This window comes from Tamandua tetradactyla, chromosome 4 (assembly GCF_023851605.1).
Source record: "Tamandua tetradactyla isolate mTamTet1 chromosome 4, mTamTet1.pri, whole genome shotgun sequence".
In the NCBI taxonomy this organism is placed as follows: domain Eukaryota; kingdom Metazoa; phylum Chordata; class Mammalia; order Pilosa; family Myrmecophagidae; genus Tamandua; species Tamandua tetradactyla.
The window spans coordinates 61,999,873-62,015,626 of record NC_135330.1 but is presented as its reverse complement, the minus strand read 5'-3'; the positions used below and the strand labels follow the sequence as shown (position 1 = coordinate 62,015,626).

At 39.9% G+C, this 15,754-nt stretch overlaps 1 protein-coding gene across 5 annotated transcripts in view; it reads right to left on the bottom strand.

The window, feature by feature from the left end:
* Positions 1-15,754, bottom strand: part of MDM4 (MDM4 regulator of p53) — a 56,994-nt gene that overhangs the window by 23,944 nt on the left and 17,296 nt on the right. The window lies entirely within an intron of this gene.

Genomic DNA, 15,754 nt, shown 5'->3' with positions numbered 1-15,754 from the left:
GAAGATCAGAGAGTTCTTCAGTATTTCCTCCTCTCAGACTGTGTTCAAGAATGGCTTCTGGAACACAGAAGCAGGGCTGGAGGAATTACCAAGATAACAGATTTAAGGTTCCAAGAACACTTCAAGGAAAACCTCTATAACATGTTTAAACATGTCTCGACAAGGAGCCACAGGAAAGTGACAATCAAAACTTTCAGTATCAGCTAAACCAGCCAAAATGGTGCCAAACCAAAAGCTGCATAGCAACCTGACACCCAACCAAGATGGATATATATCACCATATATAAAGACGAATTGAAATACGGAGTAAGGTTTAACTACATTTTTTCACCTTTACTTTTCCTCCTTAAAAAATAAACAAACCAAAGAAAGTGTAGAGAAGAGAAATAAATTTTGTAATAACTTAAGTTTACCTTCAGACCTTTTTCTAGTAAAAGGACGAAAATCAATAAGTGAAATTTATGTATAACATTTATGAAAGGAATGTAGAAACCCAACAAAAAGATAAGCTGACGTGGAAGCTAACAAGGTTCCTCATCCTTCTCAGGAGAGGTATTAACTGTAACAAAGCATAAATTTCTCCCTCTCTCCTCCATCAGCTTCCCTTGCTATGAAATGGGAAATATAATAGGACACAAGCGTAACTTATACTCTAATTGATACTTCAAGCCTTACAAACATAAAACCAATACTTATCTCCTAAACTAGACAACTTATCTGTATAGTATTTCCCATCTCAAGATATTGCAACTCCATCCTTCAGCAGCTCATGACAGTAACCTGGGAGCCATTGACTCCTCTTCCCCTCACACTCCATATCCATAAACTAGTTTTGAAGCTTTATCTTCAAAATATATTCAACATCCAACCATTTCTCACCACTTCCTGTACTATTATGCTAATTCAAGCCACCTGATCTCATACTCAGATTATTGTATTATCATCCTAATGGTTTTCTTGCTTTCACTTTTACCCCTCTAATCCCTATCTTCCTTTAGTCTTTGCTCACATGTCATCAGTGCGGCTGTCCACAACCACCCATTTTAAAACTGCAGCCCCAGTATTCTCTATCCTCTTTCCGGCTTTAGTTTTCTCCACACCTGATTACAAAACAACACTACACATTTCAATTACTTATTATGGGAAATCCAAGCTTCAAGTTGATAGAAATTTGTAACCGCTTTGAAAATGAGTATAACCTCACTGCCTGAAGCTGACAACTATATACATGGTAGAGTGGCCTGGAGAATAGAAATAAAAATCATCATTATAATAGTAATAGTAGTAATATGAATAGTTTCCAAAACTGGACCCCAACGAACCATACCTCCCAAATGGCCTTGTGGCTTACTTTAATCATACGAGTGTAGGAAAAATGATAATGTGCGAGTACAGGAAAAATGATAATGTGCAAATTCCACACCTGGTAGCTTCACTTTCTGTGCTTTAGGAAGTCCTTAAATATGGTTACCCAAACATGGAGAGGTCACGTGGAAATGGAGAAGGCCAGAATTTCCAGCTAAACCTGGCCTTCCAGCTATAACCTCCAAAGCACCAGACATCTTAGGACAGTCCAGTCCCAGCTACAACCTGACTCCAGCTGTATGACAGAACCTCCAAGTGAGACCACTGGAAGAATCATCCAACTGAGCCCACAGATTCTTGAGAAATAATAAATAGCTATTGTTTGAAGTTACTAGGTTTTTTGGGTGGTTTATTACATAGCAAATGGCAAACGCATATAGTCGGTGCCCAGGTGCCTACATTAACCCATTTAACCCTTAACTCAATGATACAGGTTCTATTATTATCCTTATTTTACAAATGAGGCTAGAAAAGCGTAGAGAAGTTATCTGCCCAAGAGTACACAAATTAGTAAATTGTGGAGTCAAATTCAAACTCATAGGAACTCCCAAATCCCCACTTACTTAACAACGCAATAAATATCCACAAACCAAGATTTTGACAATAAACATAATGTCCTCCCATTTCATTCCACTGCCCACAATCACCTTAAATCCTGTGATTCATTCTGTGTTCCTTATATGCATTTCATTGCATCAAAATTTGTTCCAAAAAGTACATATTTTTAGTTTAGTTATTTTAATGTTAAAAAGCAGACGTTATATATAATTTGGGGGATTTTTGTTTCACTAAAATAGAGTCATTCCTACTTTAGTTTATTTTTCATTAATTTTGACTGTCACATAATATTCCAGTGATTACAACTATAGCTTATTCATTTACTTTTGTCATGATAGAAATGTAAGTTTTTTCTAGGTTTTTACTATTATGAATAGTACTGCTATTAACATTCCTGTACAGTCCTGTAACATTCCTGTTGTACATGTGCAAAAGTATCTCTTTCGCATACCTACAAATGAAACTGCTGAGCCATAACAATAAGTAAATGCCCAACTTTAGGATCTGACCCCAAAATATCTTTAATAGTTTTTGTGTTAAATTATAACCCCATCAGTAATATATGAGAGATTTTGTGGATCCACCACCTCTTCCATATTTAGTGTCATTGAGACTTCATAATTTTTGCCAATCAAATAGTTATGGGCTTCACGTAGCTAGGCATATACTCTTATGGACCCTTGAAAGCAGATTCTGGTACTTCTTTAAGTAAATCTAATTTCCAGCCACCCTCTACAGCAAAACACTTTCTTGACTCTTTATACCAAGGATTTCATGTTTAGGCCTGTTTATTAAAAACCTAAAGTTGTATTTCAATGTGTCCCTCTGCAACATTGCTCCACAGGATATCAAACACTTTGAGTGTGTACCCCCTTAAAACCAGATCTTCTATAGGTGTACTTTCCAGGGCTCTATTCTCCCCTGAATTTTATCTCTGCACAGAAACTACACTTTATCCTTCACTTTTTAGTTTAAATGTCACCCTCTTAGGGTGGCCTTCTTAGAAGTCTATTTTAAAATTAGTTTGCTTGGCTATTCTTAGTTCCTTGTACACTTCTTCAAGTGTTATTTTATATTTATTTGTTGAATTACTTATTATCTTTTTCTCCCAACAGACTCTAATCTTTCTGATGGACTAGGCCATTTTTGAAATGTTTAACATTGTATGCCCAGTTTCTTCTGTAAGATTTGGCTCAGTGCAGGCAATCAGTAAATACTTTTCATATGAAAAAAATAGTTATGGGCTTGATTTATATTTCTCTGCTTGCTATTAATGTTGAACATCTCTTCATATGCTCATCGGCCATATGTGCTTACTCTTCTGTGAAATAGATGGTGTAATTTTTTGCACATTTTTCTAATTGATGTTTTGCCTTAAATTTTTTATTTTGAAATAGTTTCAAACTTTCAGAACAGTTGCAAAAATAGCATAAAACTTATACTGAGACCTCCAACATATACCACTCCACTAACCCAGATATCCAGATCTACAAATTTCAACACTGCCACATTTGCCATATCATTCTATCTATACATCTATCTACCTATCCATCTGCCCATTTTCTAAATACTTGAGAGTAGGTTTGCATTGGTTTGAAACTGTTATGTACCCCAGAAAAGGAATGTTCTTTAATCCTCATTCAATACTCTTGGGTAGGATTAAGTTGTTTCCATGGCAATTTGACCCACCCAACTGTGGGTGGGATGTTTGGATTAGGTGGTTTCTATGGAGATGTGCCTCCCCCCATTCAAGGTGAGGTTGCTTACTGGAGTTCCTTAAGAGGGAACCATTTTGGAAAAAGCTTCAGAACCCAGACCCCACACAGCCACCTTTGTAGATGCAGAAAGAAAACGCCCCTGGGGAAGCCGTATGAAGAAGCCAGGAGAGAAAGCTAGCAGACATGGCCATGTGCCTTCCCAGCTGACAAAGATGGTCCAGACCCATTGGCCTTTCTTGAATCAAGGTATCTTTCCCAGGATGCCTTAGTTTGGACATTTTTATAGCCTTAGAACTGTAATAAATTACCCTTTTAAAAGTTGTTCCTTTCTTGTATATTGCATTCCACCAGCTTTAACAAACCAAAACAGGTTGTATACATCATACTCCTTAAACACATAATGCTTTCATGTACGCTTCCTAAGAACAAGGATAGTCACTTAAAAGACAGTTACCCAACAAAAAGACAGACAACCCAATTACAAAATGGGCAAAGAGACACTTCGCAGAAGAGGAAATACAAATAGCCAAAAAGCACATGAAAAGATGCTCAACTTCCCTGGCTATTATGGAAATGCAAATCAAAGCCACAATGAGATATCATCTCACACCCACCAGAATGGCCATTATCAACAAAACAGAAAACAATAAGTGCTGGAGAGGATGTAGAGAAAGAGGCACACTTATCCACTGCTGGTGGGAATGTCAAATGGTACAACCACTGTGGAAGGAAGTTTGGTGGGTCCTCAGGAAGCTAAGTATAGAATTGCCACATGACCCGGCAACACCATTGCTAGGTGTCTACTCAGAGGACAGGAGGGCAAGGACACAAAAGGACACAATGGTTATAGCAGCATTATTTACAATTACCAAGAGATGGAAACAGCCAAAATGTCCATCAACAGATGAGTGGCTAAACAAGTTGTGGTATATACATGCGATGGAAATTGCAGCTCTAAGACAGAATAAAGTTATGAAGTATGTAACAACATGGATGGACCTTAAGGACATTATGCTGAGTGATATTAGCCAGAAACAAAAGGACAAATATTGTATGGTCTCACTGATATGAACTGACATAAGTGAATAAACTTGGAGAATTTCTCTGGTAACAGAGACCATCAGGAGATAGAAACACGGTAAGATATCGGGTAACTGGAGCTGAAGGGATATAGACTGTGCAACAGAACTGACTATAAAAACTCAGAAATGGATAGCACAATACTACCTAACTGTAATACAATTATGTTAGAACAGTGAATGTAGCTGAATGTGAGAATGTGAGAATGACAGAGGGAGGAGGGCTGGGGGCACAAATGAAATCAGAAAGAATGACGATAAAGACTGACATGGTATAATCTAGGAATGCCTACAGTGTATAATGATAGTGACTAAATGTACAAATTTTAAAATGTTCTTGCATGAGGAAGAACAAAAAAATGTCAATACTGCAGGGTGCTAAAAATAGATGGTAACAAATATTTTAAATTTTTAACTTATGTGTGAGACTAAAGTAAAAATGTTTATTTGGTACAAAATTTATATTTTGACTAGCGCAGTTCCTAATATAACTTATGTGGATGTGGACAGCTTAACTGAACACCATAAGTGTATGGAACCTTGAGTAGGGCATAAGATTTTATTAGGTTTGTCCAGAGTGATACCCTAATAAATCCCAGAGTGATTTGAACAATGAATAAAAAATTATTTGCAAAGTCCCATTGGGGGAATGGTGAGAAGGGAAAGATTCAACTTTTCCAAGTGGAGAATTCTTGATATTCTCACAAGCAGTGGACAACCAAAGCAATAGACTGAGCCCCCAATCTTGGGGTTTGTTCACATGAAACTTAACCCCACAAAGGCTAAGTCAAGCCTACTTAAAATTAGGCCTCAGAGTCACCCCCCAAGAGAACCTCTTTTGTTGCTCAGATGTGGACTCTCTCTTCAGCCAACACGACAAGCAAACTTACCACCCTCCCCCTCTCTACATGGGAAATGACTCCCAGAGGTGTGGACCTTCCTGGCAACGTGGGACAGAATCCTAGAATGAGCTGAGACTCAGCATCAAGGGATTGAGAAAACCTTCTTGACTAAAAGGGGAAGAGTGAAATGAGACAAAATAATGTGTAAATGGCTGAGAGATTCCAAACAGAATCGACAAGTTATCCTGGAGGTTATTCTTATGCATTAAATAGATATCACCTTGTTAGCCAAGATGTAATGGAGAGGCTGGAGGGAACTGCCTGAAAATGTAGAGCTGTGTTCCAGTCGCCATGTCTCTTGAAGATGATTGTATAATGATATAGCTTTCACAATGTGTCTGTGTGACTGTGAAAACCTTGTGTCTAATGCTTTTATCTACCTTATCAAGAGACAAGTAAAATATATGGAATAAAAATAAATAACAAGGGGAACAAATGTTAAAATAAACTTTGTAGATTGAAATGCTAGTATACATGAAAGGGAAGGGTAAGGGGTATGGTATATATGAATTTTTTTCTTTTTATTTCTTTTTGTGAATCGATGCAAATGTTCTAAGAAACGATCATGATGATGAACATGCAACTGTATGATATTGTGAATTACTGATTATATATGTAGAACGGAATGATCAAAAGCTAAGAATGTTTGCATTTGTTGTCATTTTTTTTTAAAATTAAAAAATAATGAAAACTTAATAAATTAAAAAAAAAAAAAAGATTCCCTTGCAGAGATTCAGGTGAAAGAATCCAGATGGTGCCGTACCTCCTATACCTCTTTCCAATTATGCACTCTCTTCAAAGCATTCAAGAAAAACCCTTACCCTGGGATTGATTCCAGAGAATGACGTGCTAAGGAAACTGGAGTCAATAGTTCAAATTCAGTTTCAAACCCAAAGATTCAGATTCCACATCCAAGGAAAAAGAGACCCTGGCAAGCTCCTAGAATAAACACAAGACAAGACACAATATTTCTGAGAAGAGAGAGTTCAAGGAATCTACTTGTTCTCTAAGACTGCAAATTGAGCATTCTGGAAATGGTAAGCAAGACTTCAGGAGGCAGAGACAGGTCCAAGAGGCACTCCACAGCGCAGCTCACCCAGTCTGGATCTAGAGTTCAGCAGAATTTGAGGACAGTGAAAATAAAACTAATACATATCACTTTTAATCATCACAGTAATAAATGGTTCAGACAAAAGTCATCAGTGGTCAAAAATCTGTAGCATTTCTATACACTAGCAATGAACAAGCGGAGGGGGAAATCAAGAAACGAATCCCATTTACAACTGCAACTAAAAGAATAAAATACCTAGGAATAAATTTAACTAAAGAGACAAAAAACCTATATAAAGAAAACTACAAAAAACTGCTAAAAGAAATCACAGAAGACCTAAATAGATGGAAGGGCATACCGTGTTCATGGATTGGAAGACTAAATATAGTTAAGATGTCAATCCTACCTAAATTGATTTACAGATTCAATGCAATACCAATCAAAATCCCAACAACTTATTTTTCAGAATTAGAAAAACCAATAAGCAAATTAATCTGGAAGGGCAGGGTGCCCCAAATTGCTAAAAACATCTTGAGGAAAAAAAACGAAGCTGGAGGTCTAGCGATGCCAGACTTCAAGGCATATTATGAAGCCACAGTGGTCAAAACAGCATGGTATTGGCATAAAGATAGATATATCGACCAATGGAATCGAATAGAGTGCTCAGATATAGACCCTCTCATCTATGGACATTTGATCTTTGATAAGGCAGTCAAGCCAACTCACCTGGGACAGAACAGTCTCTTCAATAAATGGTGCCTAGAGAACTGGATATCCATATGTAAAAGAATGAAAGAAGACCTGTATCTCACACCTTATACAAAAATTAACTCAAAATGGATCAAAGATCTAAACATTAGGTCTAAGACCATAAAACAGTTAGAGGAAAATGTAGGGAGATATCTTATGAATCTTACAACTGGAGGCAGTTTTATGGACCTTAAACCTAAAGCAAGAGCACTGAAGAAAAAAATAAATAAATGGGAGCTCCTCAAAATTAAACACTTTTGTGCATCAAAGAACTTCATCAAGAAAGTAGAAAGACAGCCTACACAATGGGAGATAACATTTGGAAATGACATATCAGATAAAGGTCTAGTATCCAGAATTTATAAAGAGATTGTTCAACTCAACAACAAAAAGACAGCCAACCCAATTACAAAATGGGGAAAAGACTTGAACAGACACCTACCAGAAGAGGAAATAAGGATGGCCAAGAGGCACATGAAGAGATGCTCAATGTCCCTGGCCATTAGAGAAATGCAAATCAAAACCACAATGAGATATCATCTCACACCCACCAGAATGGCCATTATCAACAAAACAGAAAATGACAAGTGCTGGAGAGGATGCGGTGAAAGAGGCACACTTATCCACTGTTGATGGGAATGTCAAAGGGTGCAACCACTGTGGAAGGCAGTTTGGCGGTTCCTCAAAAAGCTGAATATAGAATTGCCATACGACCCAGCAATACCATTGCTGGGAATCTACTCAAAGGAATTAAGGGCAAAAACTCAAACGGACATTTGCACACCAATGTTTATAGCAGCGTTATTTACAATTGCAAAGAGATGGAAACAGCCAAAATGTCCATCAACAGACGAGTGGCTAAACAAACTGTGGTATATACATACGATGGAATATTATGCAGCTTTAAGGCAGGATAAACTTATGAAGCATGTAATAACATGGATGGACCTAGAGAACATTATGCTGAGTGAGTCTAGCCAAAAACTGAAAGACAAATACTGTATGGTCCCAATGATGTGAATCGACACTCGAGAATAAACTTGGAATATGTCATTGGTAACAGAGTTCAGCAGGAGTTAGAAACAGGGTAAGATAATGGGTAATTGGAGCTGATGGGATACAGACTGTGCAATAGGACTAGATACAAAAACTCAAAAATGGACAGCACAATAATACCTAATTGTAAAGTAATCATGTTAAAACACTGAATGAAGCTGCATCCGAGCTATAGGTTTTTGTTTTGTTTTGTTCTTACTATTATTACTTTTATTTTTTTTCTCTATATTAAATTCTATATCTTTTTCGGTTGTATTGCTAGTTCTTCTAAACCGATGCAAATGTACTAAGAAACGATGATCATGCATCTATGTGATGATGTTAAGAATTACTGATTGCATATGTAGAATGGTATGATTTCTAAAAAAAAAAAAAAAAAAAGGACAGCACAATACTACCTAATTGTAATGTAATTATGTTAAAACACTGAATGAAGCTGCATCTGAGCTATAGTTGTTTTTTTCCTATATATTTTTGTATTTTTTATTTTTATTTTTATTTTTTCTCTATATTATCATTTTATTTCTTTTTCTGTTGTCTTGCTATTTCTTTTTCTAAATCGATGCACATGTACTAAGAAATGATGATCATACATCTATGTGATGATATTAAGAATTACTGATTGCATATGTAGAATGGAATGATTTCTAAATGTTGTGTTAGTTAATTTTTTTTAATTAATAAAAAAATCATCAGTGGATGTAAAACTCTTGAAATGAATGTTTTATAAAGAACTAGATACGTATTGTCTCAAAGAATCTACCCATGGATTACTTACTAATTACAAAAGGAAAATTGATAAATTTCTATTGGAAAAACCCAATGAACTCCACCTTAACTCAGCGCTCAAAATTTGCTTTATCAACAATAACACGACTTACGTGAGGTGCCTCCTATATGAGGCAATGAAGCATCTAAGAAAGACACAACATTCTTTCTATGGTACTACTGCCAAAAGTGCACATGTTTAATTTAATCATAAGAAAACACCAGGTGAGCAAAACTGAGTGAAATTCTACAAAGTAACAGACCTATACTTTTTCAACACTGGATTGAATAACTACAATAAAGATGGAGATATACTACACTAACTCAGGAAGTCTCCCGAAAAGTTATTTTCTATATATAGAATGTGCTATCATTTATGTGGGGAATGGACACAAATTCAGAGACCTGTTTAGGCCTATAATTTGTCTCCAAAGATGCTCAAGAAACTGATAACATTAGTTTTCTTTTTCATAAATGTAATTTTATTCAGATACATTCACAAACCATACAATCCATCCAAAGGACAGAATCAATGGTTCACATGTTGTGCATTCATCACCTGATCATTTTTAGAACATTAGCATTACTCCAGAAAAAGAAATAAAAATAAAAAAGAAAACCCCCAACATCCCATACCCCTTACCCCTCCCTCTTACTAACCACTAGTATTGTATGGTACCAATTTTAAGACTTACAATAGAGTTAACTAAGACAGTGTTAGTTAACAGAACAAAGCATACAGAAGTAAATCCATACAAACACGGGCAACTGACTTTTTTTCTTCAATATAGTTATAGAATCATTATCAAAGGTCAGAGATACTGGATTACAGTTCAACAACTTCAAGTATTTCCATCTGGTTATTCTAAAATACTAAACACTAAAAAGAAATATCTAAAGAGGCAGTAGTCACAGTCATTCGGTAAATCCTAATTTCTCAGTTATACCTCCTCCATCTCACACTAGTTACCTCTTGGGAAGAGAGGTGGAAAATTAAAGATAGAACTGTTTTCACACTTTCATCTTTTTTTATACTGTTTGTTGTAACACCAAATACACAACTCAAAATTTCTCATTTTTACCACTTTCAAGTGTACAATTCAGTGGCATTAATTCTATTCACAATATTGTGCCAGCCACCATCACTAGCATCCGTCCCTCAACTTTTTCATCATCTCAAACAGAAACTGTACCTATTAAGCAATAACTCCCCTTTTGCCAAACCCAATACCCCTCCTCACCACCAAGGCCACTGTAAGTTCTGCTTACTATATGTATTTCATATAAATGAGAGCATATAGTCATTAAAAAAAAATTGCACTAAAAAGGAGGAAGGGCTTAGCACCCATCAATAACTCACTGTTGATCGAGTTTCAGGAAGATGGCGGAATAGGATTAGGTCGAGTTCACCCCTGCTCCAAGGAACAGCTAGATAAGTGACCGGAAGGTGACTGGGAAGGCGATTCCAGAGCATAAGTGACCTAGGAGAGTCTTCTACACCACACAGGGAGGCCCTGGTTGTGAAAGCTGAAGTACTGACATGCAGCTAGGGCATGTCCAGCTAGTACACAGTCTAATGAACCCCTTGCAAAACGGAAGCCTGGAGGCCTCAGGAGTACACGGACAGGGAGATGGGGACAAAGCAGTAAGCCAAGCCGCGTTCCTTGAACGCCCTACCCTCACTCACACTGTCCCTGCCCCACGACTCCCCCCACACCCTACGCAACTGAACCCATCACCTACCAACCCCACAGCACTCCAAGCGTCCCCGTCCCACCCCACCCCCACACCTCCCTATCCAACTCTAACAGGCACACGCTCACACTGCCCCACCTTGAGACACCTCTCCCGCACAAGCGCAGTTTTGCTCCACTCCTCCCGAGACCCAGGCACCGGCGCCAGTACTTCAACCTCCACATTTCCCTCCCTGCCCCCTGCAGGTACCTGCCTGCACAACCAGGCTGCGGGCACTCATCTTCAGCCTGGGCCACACCCAACTCCAGTCCAGAGTCCTGCAACCCTACCCCACCTCCCCCGAAAACTGCGCACCAGTACATCAGCATCCGGCCCTCCCAGATCTACACATTCACACTTGCACACCTGGCCATGCCCCATAGATCTGGGCAAGCGCTAACCTGCACATCTGGCCACATCCGCCCCCAGCCCATGCAGGTCAACCCCAGGACGCTGCCCTGAGCTCTACACATTAGCACACTAAGACCCCGTCCCGAGACCCACACATGCATACTGCCACATCTTTCCCGCTAGGTGCCCACATATCTGTGCACCGACCTCTTGACCCCTGCACCCCAACCCTCTGCCCCACACATGTGCATACCCATGCCCCACTTCCAGGCACAAGCACCCTGCTTCCACACCTGGGAGGTACTCACATGTGCATCAGAGGGCCCCACCCCACCCATAACCCACCTCAGACTCACATCCCACATCCCTAGCAACCTGTGCCACACCCCTACACACTCGCCCATCAACAACCACCGTCCCCTGTGCAAGGACACACCCACACCATAACCCCCTGCAACCCGACCACTGTGTCCCATACCCCACACCCATGACCCTAGTTTGCAATATTCCAGTTGCAATACACAACCTCATTTCTGTCTAGGGCCTTGTCAGTTATCTTTAGAGTCCACATTTCTATCAACAGTTTCTTCAAAGCATTCTCGGCTTTCTCTAACAAGCTCCTGACAATTCCTCCAAAATCTTCCCTTTACTCATTCAAAAAGCTGTTCCAACATTTTCGGTATTTGCAAACCACAGCAGCACCCCACTTCTCTTATACCAAAATCTGTTCTAGTTTGCTAGCTATCGGAATGTGATATACCAGAAAAAGAAAGACTTTTAAAAGGGGGAATTTATTAAGTTGCAAGTTTACAGTTCTAAGCCTGTGATAACATTCAAATTAAAGGCTATAGAAATGTCCAAACTAAGGCAGCCAGGAAAAGGTACCTTGGTTCAAGAAGGCCGATGAAGTTCAGGCTTCTCTTGGGAGAAGAACTGGGAAGAGTTGGGAACTTCTCAACTGGGAAGGCACATGGCAAACATGGCAATGTCTGCTAGTTTTTAAAGGTTTGTTTCATGAAGCTCCCCCAGGCACATTTTCCTTCTTCATCTCCAAAGGTCATTGGCTGTGTGTGCTCTCTTGGTTCTCTGTGGTGGCTCTCAACCTTGCTCCAAAACATTTCCTCTTTTAAAGGATTTCAGTAAACTAATCAAGACCCACCTGGAATGGGTGAAGTCACATCTTCAACTAATCAAAAGTTAATACCCACAATTGGGTATGCCACATCTCCAAGGAGATAATCTAATAAAAAGATTCCAACCTACATTATTGAATAGGGATTAAAACTAACAATTGATTCCAAGAGAATGGACTTAGGATTGAAACCGTAGCTTTTCTAGGGTACATAACCCTTTCGAATATAAATTTGGAAAATATGATATACATAGGCATAACTACAAAACCTATGGATTAAAAAATTAACTGGGTGCGTCACATCTCCATGGAGATAATCTAAAGTTTCTAAACTACAATAATGAATCAGAAATAGCTGCCCCCACAAGACTGGGTCAGCATTACAACATGGCTTTTCTCAAACCCCAATCAGGACCATTCCAGCCAACCCTAAAGAACACCTAGGGCAACATACAAAATTCTACAAAGGTTCCATGCACTAGGATAACTTTCCAGAACCCTACAACCTCCAGATGTGTCCCTGGACCAGTTAAGTTCTGAAACCTAGAGGGCCCAGCCTCTCCAGACATCAGCTAGCTCCATCTCCTTACCCTATATTACGGACAACCCCTTCCAACATAAAAAAGTTAGAATGGCCATAGCCCAAATACCCCTAAAGAGTGGGAAAGAAGGATCAAAGGTGATGGTGGAGTTATACAGAGAAGGTAGGATTTAACAAACGAATACGGTTGCTGAATCATTAAACTGAACTTCTTTTGGTCTCCAGTATCTTAGAGCAGCTACAAGTAAAAACCTAAAATTGTGGCATGGTAACCCATAGCCAACTCTGAAATCTGTTCTACAATTAACTGTTGTGCTGTGCTTTGAAATTGATTGCTTTTTTGTATATGTTATTTTTCACAAAAAAGTCAATTGTGATGATAAAAAAAATTACTTATGTCTTCTAGCCTCTTATATTCTGGAGCAGCAAGAGGGAAAAATCTGAGAGGATGGTATGGTAGCCCATGACAAACTCTGGGATCTGTCCTATAATTACTTGTCAAAGAGTGCTTTAAAAACTATTGCTTTCTTCTTTCTTTGTTTTGCATTATGTGTTATATTACACAATTTAAAAAGTTAAAACAAACAAAACAACAACAAAAAAACACAGCTTTTTCTGGGGTACATAATAGATTCAAACCAGCACACCTGACTTTTAAGTTTCCTAACAATTTTTTAATCCATGAGTTATTTTAAGATGATAAAAGATACCAAGGAAGTCGATCACCTTGGTATCCATTCAAACTAGGGTTTGAATCTCTAAATACTTCACTCAGAGCTGTCTTCATTGTAGGTCTTTGTATACCAAAGTTCTGAGACCTCATATGTCTGAAAATATTTTTATCTACCTTCCTATTTGAATTAATGCAGTTGGGTAAAAAAATCTAGGTTATGAGGTCTCTCCCTTCAAAATTCTGAAAACACTCTTTATCTTGCATTTAGTTTTGTTATTAAAAAACATGACATCAATTTTGCCCCTTTGTATGTGATCTGTCCTTTTTCTCTCCGGCTCATGCAATTTTTTCTTTGATATCCTTAAATCTTACTGTAGTATGCCTGGGAGTAAGTTTTTCCTTATCTCTCAACGTTAGCACGCTAAGGATTTTAATTCTAAAAGAGAACTATTTTCCAATTATTTCAAGCATTTCCTCCTCTTCACTTTTATTTCTCTAAGACTTCTATTACTCATATGTGAGTTCCTCTCAATCTGTTCTCCTTACTGATTAGATTTTCGTTTATATATCATTTTTCTTTGGGAGATTTTCTTGTTAGAGTTAGAATTCAATCCTCATTAATATCCATTTTGCTCCTATCTGTAATATTCCTTATTTCAACCATTACATTAAAAAATATATATTTTTATTGACAAATCTTCACACACGTACAGTCCATACATGGTGTACAATCAATGGCTAGCAATAACATCACAGTTGTGTATTTATCACTATGGTCATTTTTTAGAACACTTGCATCACTTCAGAAAAAGAAAAAAAAAAAAAAGAGAGTTCCAGGAAGATGGTAGAAAGGATAGGTCAAATTCATCCCTGCTCCAAGGAACAGCTAGAGAAAGTGACAGAAAAACAACCAGAAGAGCGATTCCAGGGTGTAAGTGACCTAGAAGGGTCTTCTACATCACATAGGGAGGCCCTGGTTGAAAAAGCAGAAGTGAGATGCAGAGAAAGGAGGAGCATCCAGCTAGTGCAAACAACCTAATGTGCCCCTTTCCAATGGAGAGCCGGAACCGTCAGGACTGCATAGACAGGGACAAGTAAGGCAAGCGGCGGAAGTAGGCCAAGCAGCGGAAGTAGGCCAAGCAGCGGAAGTAGGCCAAGCCGGAAGTAAGCCAAGCCACGTCCTTTGAAAGCGCTACCCTCATGGGCGTCGTGCCCCCACCCCCACCCCGAGAGACGCGCAACTCCCCCAACACCCCACTCACCTGAACCCTGTCACCTGGACCCCCCACCGTGCTCCAAACACCCCCTGCCCCCACACCCCTGCCCTACGCATGCGTACAAGGCTGACCCAGCCCGACCCACCTCTCCCGCACAAATGCATTCTCCCCCACCCATCCCTCAACCCCTACCTCGATACCGCCATCCTGCTCCTTGACCCCTGTCCCCTACCCGCCTCCTGCAGGCAGTCACCTATGCATTTGAGCTGCAGGTACTCACCTTCTTACTCCGGTTACACCCGCACCCAGCCCAGCAGTCACTCAACACTGCCCGGCCACACCCTGTGTGGTACGCATGCGCGCCTCAGTATCCGGCCCCCAAGACGTGTGTACGCACATGCGCCCACTCACACCACGCCACCTCAGCTCTGGACAAGCGGTGACCTGCCCACAGTCCATACAGGCGCAATCCCGTCCTACTGTCCCTGAGCTCTGTGCGCGCTCACGTCAGAACTCTGACCCTAGACTCACACACCAGCATAGCCGCATCCTCCCGGACAGGCACCCAGGTGTCTGTGCACTGACAGCTTGACCCCTACACCCAACCCTCTCCCTGCCCAGCACACATGCACACCCTTCTCCCACACCTAGTAGGTGTGCTCATATACCTCTGTGCCACAAAGCCTCCGCACTGCAAAAGCGTGCACCCCTACCCCACCCCCCCTTCGCTCCTGGGCCGGGGCCCTGCCCAAATGTGCCCCTACACCCACATCCCGGCCCCCCTGGACCCCTCTCACTGCACAAAGACACACCCGCATCCTGCCTTTCCCGTGCCCCAACTTCTGTACCCTGTACCCCA